The sequence below is a fragment of the Colius striatus genome, chromosome 12 (genome assembly GCF_028858725.1).
Source record: "Colius striatus isolate bColStr4 chromosome 12, bColStr4.1.hap1, whole genome shotgun sequence".
In the NCBI taxonomy this organism is placed as follows: domain Eukaryota; kingdom Metazoa; phylum Chordata; class Aves; order Coliiformes; family Coliidae; genus Colius; species Colius striatus.
In genome coordinates, this window is record NC_084770.1 from 21,102,743 (window position 1) to 21,115,527 (window position 12,785).

The window sequence follows — 12,785 nt, forward strand, 5'->3', positions numbered from 1 at the left end:
TCCCTTAGAAACCAAGGCCCAAAGCAGACAGATAAAGTCTGGAGTAGTAAAATTCATGGGGTCTCATTTATGTAAAGAATAGAGAGGAGCTCAGAAGACACATTAACCTGCCTGCATTTAACTAGAAGAGACAGGTACAGTTAAGTTTGAAAGTGTCTTCCCCATGAATGCACAACTGTAAACACAGAGAGCTGCACATCAAGCTGTCTACTACACTAGTGACTATCACTGAAACCTGTACTCAGCCCTCAAACCACACAGGTCCTGAGAAGGAGAGACCTGTGTCAGAGGAGCACATGCTAAAAGTCTCCTGAAACATGTGAATCTCCCTTTCTCTGTAAAACAGATCTTAGGAACATTATATCAAGAAATCAATACAGATGATAAAGCAAACTAAAAGGGGTAAACATTTTTTCTTTCTATTCACTCTTGGAATTGATGGATCAGAGCAATTTTTCAGGAATGAAATGCCAGCAGACAGGGAAGGGGGTTGTTTACAGTTCACTGTTTACTACATGTTTATGCCACAGCATTCTCAGCTGGAAATAGATAAAAATTCTCTCTATGTAAACAAAAAGCCCCCCAAGCATATTCTATCAGATATATTAAGCAGTACCCATCTTCAGCCATACAAGGTGAACAACTTTTCCCCTCCCTCCCAAGCTACATTTAAGAGTTGCCTCTATGAAAGAAACTTGCTTTTGTCAGTCATCTAAAGGATTTCTGCTTAACCTCTGCATCCCAACACAAGATGTAGTTACAGCAGCTGCTTCTCAGACACCACCACTTAATACAGAGGAGAGGAATATTAGCTGTGGAATGTATCAGCAAGACTGGAAAAAAGATAAGGAGGTGCCAGCTGAGTGACAAGTAATAGCAGCAGGCAATATTTTTCGTTTTAACTACTAGTACAAGATAAATCAGAAAGGTGCTCAGGGCAGTGATATTCTAAACTGTAGCTGGTGCTGCTGTCCAAAAAGTGGCCTGAGAGCCTTCACTATTGATTAACAGATGCCAGGATTAAGACTTACATTATTTATAAGGTGAAAGGAGAAAAAAACCCCAACTTTTTGAAGTTCCTGTAGAGGGTGAACATTCATGTATTATTCTCTTTTTGGTGATCTGATATCATGATGAACTGGAATTGCCCACAAGAAAACACTGCCCCTGTAGTTTGGAATCAAATATTACTATTCTCAGAAAGCTGCATATGATATATATCCAAAATAACTTTCTTATATTATAGGTGAGAGGTAATACCCCCTTTTCCCTTGAGTATTTCCTAGACTTGTTCATTTTATAAAATGCATGAAATTTAATATTAAGTATCTAGGTATCAAGTGTGTCACCAAATAGATATTTTTCAGTTAATCCCTCCAGTTGTCTCCCTTACTACAAACAAGCTGTGACATTTATTTTGAAGTTAGATTTGTCATTGACTTCATTGACTTCAGTATTAATTTTCCTTAGAAATATAGAAGACATGACTGTCACTAGACAGGCTGTTCCCCAGTATCTGGTGTACTGCCAGTCAGATCTCAAATAGCTCAAGAAGTGTGGGGAAAAAGCTATTCCACTTTCTCCTGTTTTCATTGTACAGTTTTGGGACTGCCCAACACTTTAACACATGCCTGTATAATTATCTCAAAGTCAGTATCTGGCATATGGCAATCCCATGGCAACTCAACCCAACATTATCTGTTTTCAATCTACTGTTGAATGAAAATGAACACATGTGGATTAAGACCAATAGTCTTGCCAATTTACACCAGTTATGTATATGTAATGCTTATTCAAGACTCTAATTTCCTCACAGTGACAGATAAATCAGTTAAAATACCCATGAAAGACTAAAAACTTGGTAACAACCACAAAGCAACCATCAGTCCATGTAATTGGGATGGGCAGGAGAAGCAGTTTTATCCTCAGCTGTGATCAAAAGCTTTTCCAAGTACTGTGATCCACACAGCGTCCTGTTGGCACACTGGAGATGGCTACCATGCAGCATTGGCTGTACCATCCCCAAATAGGGAGGAGAGGAGAATAGAAACAGGGTAGATACTATGGGATACAGAAAACTCAAGTTAAGTTCAGAGCAGGCCTTCAAATCCTTCTGTTAAGATAAGGTTCTCTGTCAGAATAATCATATTCAACTCTTTTTCAGGGACCTTCAGCCACTAACTCCCCACCAGCCCTGCACTACAACCAATTTTATCCCCATCAGTTAAATAGAAGTTTTGAAAAGCTTTCTAAAATTACCCTCTCCTCCTTGTTTGCTTTCAATGTTTTCTTTACTCCATTTCTTTGAGATGTTTTTGATCCACCAGAAACACTTTAGGAAGTTCCTCAGGATCCTGTGCATGTTGCAGTGTGTTCATTCATAGCATGGTCCTATGAATGTTATATTCTGACTTTTGTAAATTCACCTTTTTATCACCCATATATTATTTAAAGAAGAAATCTCCTGCATTCTTAATTAGTGTAAAGGTATAAATAGCCTCAAATTGCATGTTGGGAGCATCATTTATCCCTAGTTCTGCATGAGCTTCATTTTCCTAACTGAAACTAATTTCTACCTAATCCAGGAAAAAATAACAAATGTCAAGAAAACATTTTTTGTTCAGCATTTGCTGAAGCCAGGTCCCTTGATTCAGAGAAGCACATTGGTTTAATTCTAATTGCTCCTGATGTAAGCTCAAGTCATCTAATGAGATAATGAGATATACCACTATGCATTGCTGTGCCCCCAAGGAATCTCATTACAATTTAGAAATAGCCCTATTATTAACCACTTCTTTTTTTACACCTGTGCATAAATTTGAAAATAATTTAATGAGATCTATAGCAAACAGAGTAGTACCCATTGCTATTTTACAAAACCTTTACCCAGTTTTCTAACTGCCCTAGTTTTGCAGACTCTGGTCCAGGACCAATGAACTCACTGAGGCTCTGTGAAAATACAGAAGGTCCTGATATAGAAGTTCAGGTCTTTGCCACACATGAAGAGATGAGACCTTTTTCCCTACCACTCCAGTTGTCAGTTGTTCATTCTTCTCCTGTTTTGCACAAGAGATTATTGAATAGTGAAAACAATTTTTAATACATTGATATATTAAACATGGTTTCTGCAACTCCTGATGACTGGACATGACCCAAATATAAAACTGATATGTGAACACACAGAATTGGTTTAATATTTCATAAAACAATAGCAGACAGTAAAGACAAATGAGGAAGTCAACAGTGTACTCTAAGTATCTTTATATATAGAATCATAGAATGGGAGGGGTTGGAAGGGACCTTTAGAGATCATCTAGTCCAACCCCCCTGCAGAAGCAGGTTCACCTAGATCAGGTTGCATAGGAACACATCCAGGCAGCTCTTGAAGACCTCCAAGGAAAGAGACTTCACAGCCCCTCTGGGCAGCCTGTGCCAGGGCTCCCTCACCTGAACAGTGAAGCAGTTTTTTCTTATATTTAAATGGAACTTTTTGTGCTCCAGCTTCATCCCATCACCCCTTGTCCTTTTACACACACACACACACACGTACAGTCATTGTCTGTTGTTCTGGCAGCTTGAGAAATAACCAAACCTCAACAGAATATAAGGGCTGCCATATGGTAATAATGAAGAGCAAAGCTTTTACAGCTCCTTCTCATGTCATTACTCTGGCTGCTGCACAGGAGGGCACTACACTTTCTCTTTTTGTTACAGTGTTCATTGTCCTACAGCTTACTTATTTTCACATGTTGAAAACATAGGCTATAGCTTCAGAATAGCAACATTCTACTTCAGCTATAAATAAACTTAGTGGAGGATAAAAATAGGCCATGATGGAGATTTCAGCATTCATTCCAAGTACTCAACTTGAACTGGTCAATCTAATTTCCCATTATCCAAGAACCAAGTTGAAAAGTGATCCTTCTAAACTCACCAGGAAGAAGCTTGTGCTCCCTTTCATTTTCTTTTCATGAAAACTGTTATGTGCTGTTTTAGAAGATTGATTTTTCTTACCATAAAACCCACTTTTACTGTTTTCATGTTGAAACAACTGATTTAAATGTCTTTCTGTATAATTGGAAGAGAACCGCATCTTATTTGTGACTATTTTGTGATATTTCTGCAAAGTTAATTTTAACCTGGAAAGTTAATTTTCATAGTTAAATCCCTGGCAATGTCCTGCTCTACTGTAGTGTCTTTTTTATTGTTAGGGGATTTTTTAGCAAAGCATTTAAAAATTAGCAAACCCACAATTTTTCTGTATATGTGGAAATATCTGACTCCCCAGCTTTTACAAATGTGTTGGACAACAAAAAAAAAGGAGAAGGAAAAAGAAAGGCTATTTGCTAGATCCAGGCCCTTACTTCAGACTTGTGACAAAATTTCAATCAAGTTGAAGAACTTTAAACCAGAGAGGTGTATGTGCATGAGTCACCACTTCAAAATTACTACAGTATATGCAGAAATGGTCAACGAATAATATGTGTGAATTATGGCAGCACAGACTTTGGATCAGGTTTGCTGTCTGGGGGCACACAGGGACCAGTGCAGGCTTAGAGGATCAATGCTTCGATTAAATCAGTATTGCTTTATTCATGCATAATCAAGACACGTAAATTGGTTTTTGGTGTCCAGTACTCTTAAATGCAGTATAAACACAGTCAAAGATGTACTGTTGGGTTGTAAATAATATCCCACATGCAATGTGCATTCATGGCCAAGAAGGCCAATGGCATCCTGGGATGCATCAAGAAGAATGTGGCCAGCAGGTGAAGGAAGGTTCTTCTCCCCCTATACTCTTCCCTGGTGACACCTCATCTGGAGTCCTTCGTCCAGTTCTGGGCTCCTCAGCTCAAGAGGGACAGGGAACTACTGGAGAGAGTCCAGTACAGGGTCACCAAGATGATCAGGGGAATGCAATATCTTTCATATGAGGAAAGGCTGCAGGAACTGGGGCTGTTTAGTCTGGAGAAGAGGAGACTGAGAGGAGATCTTATTAACATTTACAAATATGTAAAGAGTGGTTGTCAGGAGGTTGGGTCATCCCTTTTTTCTATAGTAGCTGGTACCAGGAGGGTAATGGGATGAAGTTGGAACACAAAAAGTTCCACTTAAATATAAGAAAAAACTATTTCACTGCTCAGGTGATGGAGCCCTGGCACAGGCTGCCCAGAGGGGTTGTGGAGGCTCCTTCCTTGGAGGTCTTTAAGACCCATCTGGACATGTTCCTATGTGACCTGATCTAGGTGAACCTGCTTCTGTAAGGGTGTTGGACTAGATGATCTCTAAAGGCCCCTTCCAACCCCTACCATTCTATGATTCTATGATACATGTTTATACACATACACATAGAGGTACAGCCGAAATATTTCGGAATGAAAACTGATGAATAGATGTACAACATTCCCCTGATGTGCAGTCGATTTCATGTGCCTTTCAGAAACCTCATGGGGCTACAGCAGGTTTGAAATGCACTCTACATTTTCACAAAGGAAGAAAACTTCTTCCTTCTACTACTCTCATTTCTAAAAATCTGAAATGTAAAACCTAACATCTTCTCCATGCACCACATTAGTGAGATGCATCAAAAAAACAGAAAGCATTATCATAATTAAAAATAAGCATCCTTCCCATTTCTGTTTATTAAGCCAAAATGTAATTATCAGAGACATGCTGTACTGGATGTTGTCTTTGCAAACAGATGAGCCTGGCATTGTAAACAGTCTGCTTCCTACCCGCAGATGCATATTTATGTGCCCATTTGTAAACATTTTATTTAGTTGATTTTCAGTCATCAGTTTCTAAGACTTTTAAACACAGTTTAATTAAATCCCATGGACTTACAAACAATTACCATGCACTCATTTCAGAATATTCTCAGCAGCCAAGTGTTCGATGTTGTTATTCTATTTTACTAAAGTGTAAATTAATGAGAATTTAAGATAGAGGGGCTATAACTTATCTCAGATAAAGCAATGAGTTAAGTACACTAGTAAATTAATTTATGCCAAGTTGAAAAGAACAACTGTTACCGTTATGAGAGATTTCCATTCCTAAATCTACTCAAAACAACCAGAACTTTCTATCGTACTGTGGCTTTGCAAGGGTGGTCAAAATTCAATCCTAAGTGATGAAAGCTGTACTCTTGTGTGGTTGAAGATATCTCATTAAACAACTAACTCCAGAATAATGCAAGTGATCACACAAGAAATGAAGGTTAAGATGGTAAAAGGCATCCACCATTCAATGCTCAACATCCTCCTTGTAAACAACATGCAGCTACAGAGAGTCTCTAAAGAAGAAAAAAAATCTAACTTGGGAATACTTGATGAAAATTCAAAACTAAACAAACAGACCAGAAGACAAAAAATAAACAAAAATATATCCAAAGATTAAAATAAAAGAAGGATATGAATGTCATCAACAAGGCTCTGTGTTCAGTAACACCTGCTTATTGCAAATCTATATGTTGCAACCCCTCCCTGATCTTTGTACCCTTCCAGTGCTTCCCTCTGTCCATGTACACATGGACATCTCCTACTTGATGATATTCATAAGCACTGGTAAAAGAAAAGCTCTTCCATAGAGCTTCTTCAATGTATTCAGTAGTTTTCATCTACCTCCCAGTCTGATTACACATGTCAAAATTTCAGATTTTGATGAAAATAACAAGGCCGGTTCTTCAAACCATAACATCACTTCAACCTTCTCACCTCTCAAGTCTAACTCCCTTCAACTTGCCCTACCACTGGCAGAGATGTTCTTAATTTTAAGCCCAATTCTTTGGTCACAAAAATTTTTAGAATGGGCCTACATCGTCCTTCCAGCAGTGAATTGATTTAAAGCTGCTCTGCAGATTGTGTTCAAATATTTTTAAGGTTGAATTTGGATATTCAGAAGTATAACGTACAAGTCAAAAGGAGCTAAATGTAAAACCCAGACTTGGGAAACCAAAGAGAACCTCCAGATAGAGCAAATTATTATGCAAGCAAAGGGTATAAACATTAGATCAATCTTCTCTTTTCAGTGAATTCAACAGAGATCTCTCAATAGGGATGTGATGAGATAAGGAATTCTGTTACTCCATGAACAATACAGGCTTGAGAGATACAGGAGAGAGATGAGGAGAGGAGAAGATAAGGCTAAAGACTGAAGAAAGTTAAAAATATAAAGAAAACTATTGTCTATTCAGGATTTAACCACACAGGAAATCATAAAGTGGAGCTTATTTTAATCACCTCAACCTTACAAACTAAAACTGTGGAGTTTCTTAAAGGAAGATTAAAAAGTAGCATTCATGAAAGTTCTCTGTCTTTCTAAATGACTATGCATGAAGACACACAGAACCAGACACCTTGTCTCTCCCTAAAATTTCAAATCCCAGTGATTTGCACTCTCTAGGCAATTTTGCATGACACTTTGCAAAGTTTCCACTAATTGTTACATGCCTTCGGCATGTTGGCCAGTGCTTCATGTTTCCATCACTCAATGGCAAATAGGAAATATAGATAACAAGTAATACTGAGACAAGCTCTTCGAGTTACAATTCAACTTACAATCTATCTGCATTCAACTTGAGAAAGTTTGATGACATCCATTCCAAGCTAGAATGTCATAAAGACAACCACACACCAAAGGGAGAGTCAGCACTGGGTCAGTAGGTACTGAAAAATAGATTTGGAAGTTGTCAGCAAAAATGTAACACTAAAACCTGTGAGCATGAATAACAGTGCCCTAAAGAAGGAAATAAATATGGAATAGAATAGAAAGGAAAACCATATCAGTATGACTATGAGCAATTTGGGACACTCTAGAAACATAAGGACAAATATCATATTGTCAGAATAAGAACATGAAGAAGGCCAAGATATCACAGACTTAATAAAAAAAAAATAGTCAGAAAATGCACCAATCTGATTGCCTACAGCAGCAAATGAACTAGAAAGAAATATAAGGTCCAATTCACAGATGTGGCAATATTGAACTGGGAACAGCATATAACCTTAGGACAATATTTGGAAAGGGTTGTTGTACATTTGAACAAAGAAAGATTCATCTACTAGTAGGATATATATCTACATTTCTTTTCTTTTTTTTTTTTTTCCCAGCCTGCATAGCTGTTAGCAAACTTCCCCCCAACACTGTAAGGGAAGCTCTTCTCATGTTAATATGTATGAAGGAAAACAAAATGATGTTACAATACTCACTGAGAGACAGGATTTACGGGCTTGCTGCTCTGCCCATCACAGGACACTGCCAGGCTCCCCCACTACACACAATGGCTGCAAAGACGAAACTTCATACATACACTGGGTTTTACACAGTAACTCATTTCCTTTTCCAATGGCATTGCTGGAGCAGAGCCTTGGGTTCAGTTGGTTGAGATCGACTCCTCCCAAGGACTGCAGGTTGATTCAAGCTGGCCATAAGAAAGTAGGTTTGCCAGTGAAGAAAGGACTAAATTTGGTGTTGAGCCTGAGAATTTCTTCCCTTTCAGTAGTAACTCTTTAAAAGAAGTTTATAGTAAGATAGAGATGTTCTAAAGCTGCAGAGACTGAAGAAGTTAATGAAGATGGTTTGAACTAAAAATTAGTATCTGTTTTTGAAGTTTTCTTCAGTTGCAAAATCAATGATTACCAAAAGAGTGATGAACTCAGGGCCTCTCTCTTACACTGAGGTGTTGAACTAATGCAGGAAGACAAATGACAGTCTTTGGAGCAGCAACCTTTTGCTTTCATATCCCTGAGACTGAATGTACCAGGCTGTGGGAGACAGTTTAGGAGACAGAATACAAACTGAAATAGTGAAGACTGTAGTATTGCCAACAATGGCAAAGAACAAAAGCCTCAAGACTGTGTTAAAATGATAACCAAACATTGGTTGTATTTCCTATTGGAGAACACATTTGGAAGACACATCCAAAGAGTTTCAAACAGCAGAAACTATGAGTTCAGTTCTCCTGAACTCATGCTTTCAGAAACAACTCTTTCACTGTGTCCTACTGTTTCATCTGCCTCCTCCACTCTTAATTTTAAGCAGAAAAGATCACTGAAGATGTAGGTTTACTTGAGCTTGAGCTGTCCTGCCCTTTCCCCACTAAAATGAAGTTGTGTCTTCCTCTCTGCTAAATGAACAGTCTCATCACGCCAGACTTCTCCTGGAGAAAAATCTTAGTGCAACTATAGTCTTTAGAAAATATTTGCTCAAAGAGAAGGCAGTTAATAAACAAGGGAGAAACAGAGAACAAATAATCATCATAGTAGAAGACATCTGAAAAAGAGAATCCAAGGAGACCAGAAAAACAGATTGTGGTAGGAATCTAAAACTTAGCATGCCGATTTTGCTAAATATAATCAAAAAGTCCCAGCATGTCATAAGATATTGAGTGATCAGAGAATACTACTGATCACACAATTTAACATTGATCAAATCATCAAACAAAGGACGATTTAATGGTAGGTAAATACTAAAAAAAAAATTACAAAGAATTCCTCAGTAAATTTCTGCAAAAGGCACACTGTAAATGGGCAATTAAGTGACAATGGGAAGGCAAAAGGAAAGATGTGGAAGGAATAAAAAAGGCAAAAAATATCTGTTAAAAAGAATGATGGGTGAGTAATAAACCTAACAAAAAGCAGCTGAATAGGAAACCTAATTATCAAGAATCCATTACAAGGCAAGCTGAGACAAACACCTAAAAGTCTATTTTGTTCTCCTGTATGGCTCACACTGCTGTAGTATCTGAGTATTTCAAATCTCTCCATGCATCTATTCTCTCAAAACTCTTTGAAACGGGCTAATATTGCTATTTCTTTTCAAAGTACAAAGAACTGAGGAATATCATGCTAAGGCCAAGCTCCCCAGAGGAGTATGTGTCTTTCTTTCATTGATGGGGCCCAGATGTTCAACTGGAAATCAGACAAAATCTGTGAGAAAACTGGGAACCAGATCCAAGTCCAAGGCTTACCTTTTCTTAACTGAGCCAACCATCACAAAATACAACAAGATTACTCCCCCAAAGGATGAGAGTGGTAGAGATGGGGAAAGTAGGGCAATACAGCAGCACTGTCTCTCATTGCTAGCATTTTTTCAATGTTATTGCTCACTCTTTAAAAAACAGAGATGAAAAGAAAATTTCCAATACACAGAAGCAGTACTAGAAGTAACAAGATAGAGAAATGACTCTGGGGGAATGCAATAATCAAGATAAAACCAAAATGCAGTCACAAAATGCTACAGCAAATATATCTATAGCCCACTGCTGAATCAAACTTACTGTCAAGAATTAAACTAAAGAAGAAAAAAAGCTTCTCTTCAGCAATAACACTAAAGCCAGATAAAAGCTGCTGGGTTGTCCTTAATCCCAACGAGTAATTTTTCACACTCCTGGCAGAGTCTTCTCCTAGAAGCAGTAATTCTCACACCCGTAGCACTGACAGTCACCTGAGCTGGGGGACAATAGCTCTCATGCACAGCAACCATAAATACATGGTGCACACACAAGAGTGGCAAATACTGATCAATTAGTGTCATGGGACATCCTACCCTACTGATATCTCTGTCTCTTATGATCTCTGTCCATTTACCAGCTATCTCCTCATCCCTCATGTGGCTGTTATTTCATTACATAACTACCGTATGATTTCCTATCAGCACCCTCCCCCATCCCCACAATGCTCTGGGGATGTTTTGCTATGACTGTAAATGATAACAACACAGCCTTTTCACTCTTCTGGCAATGACTCTGCTTTTACACGGTTAGTGCCTACATCCCTACACCTCTCTGCCAAGAGAAACTTGCTGCTTAAACAGATGTTGCACAGGGGGGGAAAAAAGCAAGTATAGGAAAAAATTAAAAAGCATCAATGTAACCCAAGAAACAGGAGGAGTGGTGCTGAACACAATCAGCTGACAGAGTCACTGCCAACAGATTGAAACAAAGATGGAGCTGCATTTAACGGGAGCATTGAGGAAGAAGTATTATTGGCATTCTCAGACACATTACAGCAATCATTTTTCTGATCCAGCTTCCACCAAAAGCCATAGCACTAAGCACAAGTAAAGGAGTGCCAATGTGTTTTACCTAAGGACAGAATTGTAGAGGTTGGAATGGACCTATAACAGATGACCCATTCCAAGCCTCCTGCAGAAACAGATCCACCGAGACTAGGTCACTCAGGAATGTATCTAGGCAGGTTTGAAAACCTCCTGAGAAGGAGCCTCCACACCTTCCCTGGGCAGCCTGGGCCAGGGCTCCCTCAGCCTTATAGTAAAATAGTTTTAAGTGGAACTTTTTGTATTCCAGATTTTGTCCATTACCCTTTGTCCTGGCACTGTAAACTACAGAAAAAGTCTTGTCTCATCCTCTTGTTATGCATCTTTCAAATACTTGTAAGTATTAATGAGAACCTTCCTCAGTCTCCTCCTCTCCAGACTGAACAGCCCCAGGTCCCACAGCCTTTCCTCATAAGGAAGATGCTCCAGTCCCCTCAGCATCTTGGTAACCCTGCACTGGCCTCTCTCCAACAGTTCCCTGTCTTTCTTGAGCTGAGGAGCCCAGAACTGGACACAACTGCATATGAGGCCTCACCAGGGCAGAGCAGAGAGGGAGAAGAACCTCCCTCTACCTGGTGCCCACAATCTTCTTAATGCCACCAGACTGCCATTGGTCTTCTTGCCCATGAGGGCACATTTTAGAGCATGTGTAGTGAAAAGTTTCATAACCCTGCAATACAAATCCTGCTTGAGTGGTAGCTGGACATCAGAGGGCCTTGGAACATTTGCAGTTAACGACTTTGGGTAAAAGACAGAAAGGTGACCATCAACAAGCAGCCACCAACACTGCTTCCCAGAGCATTTGCAGTAAAACAAGCTTCTCATGTAATTATAGCAACAAATATATGTCATCAGAGAAAATGTGTCATAGAAAATGTACTTTTCCCAAGGAAAAAAAAGAATAGTATTAAGGTACCTCAGTCTCTCTTCAAAACTCTTCCTCTGTCTCCTCCTCAAGTTCTCTGTCAACAGTGTCATCCTACAATCTTCTGGCCATTTCCACTCCTGAGGTAAAATCTCACAATTCCTCTATCAAAAAGCAAAGAATGAAATGTGTCATTACCCATGTACCAAAACGGAATTTTTAGACACCAAATGGAGACATCCAGTGCTCCAAGTTATGACTAGAACTTGAGTGGGTTGGTGTTTTCCCCTGACTACAGGGCTTAAAACCCATGAAAGTTCTCACTCAGTGAAGCATTTTCAGTAAGATGAATAAAATGAAATATTTCCACTGGAAGAATGTCAAAATATTTTATTTCAATCAAACATTTTGACAGAATTGGATAAACTTTGAAAGTAATCAATGTCTTTAAAACTTCCTGATTTCTCAACTTCTTGCCCTGATTTCAGAATAAAATACAGAAATTATTGAAGTTTCTCATGGACTGGAAATGCTGAAGTCTCAGCTCTACTGTCTGTTTAAAGGCCTTTCCTAAAAAGGTCTGTATGAGATGAAAAGAGAGTCACTCTAAGACACCACCCTGATTGACTGGATCATCTGGGAGAGCCCATGTGGGACAGTCTGCAGCAACATGCCTCTTGCTGGCCCTTAGTGCTCAACCTAATTTCAATTGAGTGCAGCTATCATGAACAGATGGGAGCTTACTTCACAGCTCAGTATATACAACTTCAGAGATGAATCATAGAATGGTAGAGGTTGGAAGGGATCTTTAGAGATCATCTAGTTCAATCTCCCTGCCAAAGCAGCTCCACTTAGGTCAGGTTCA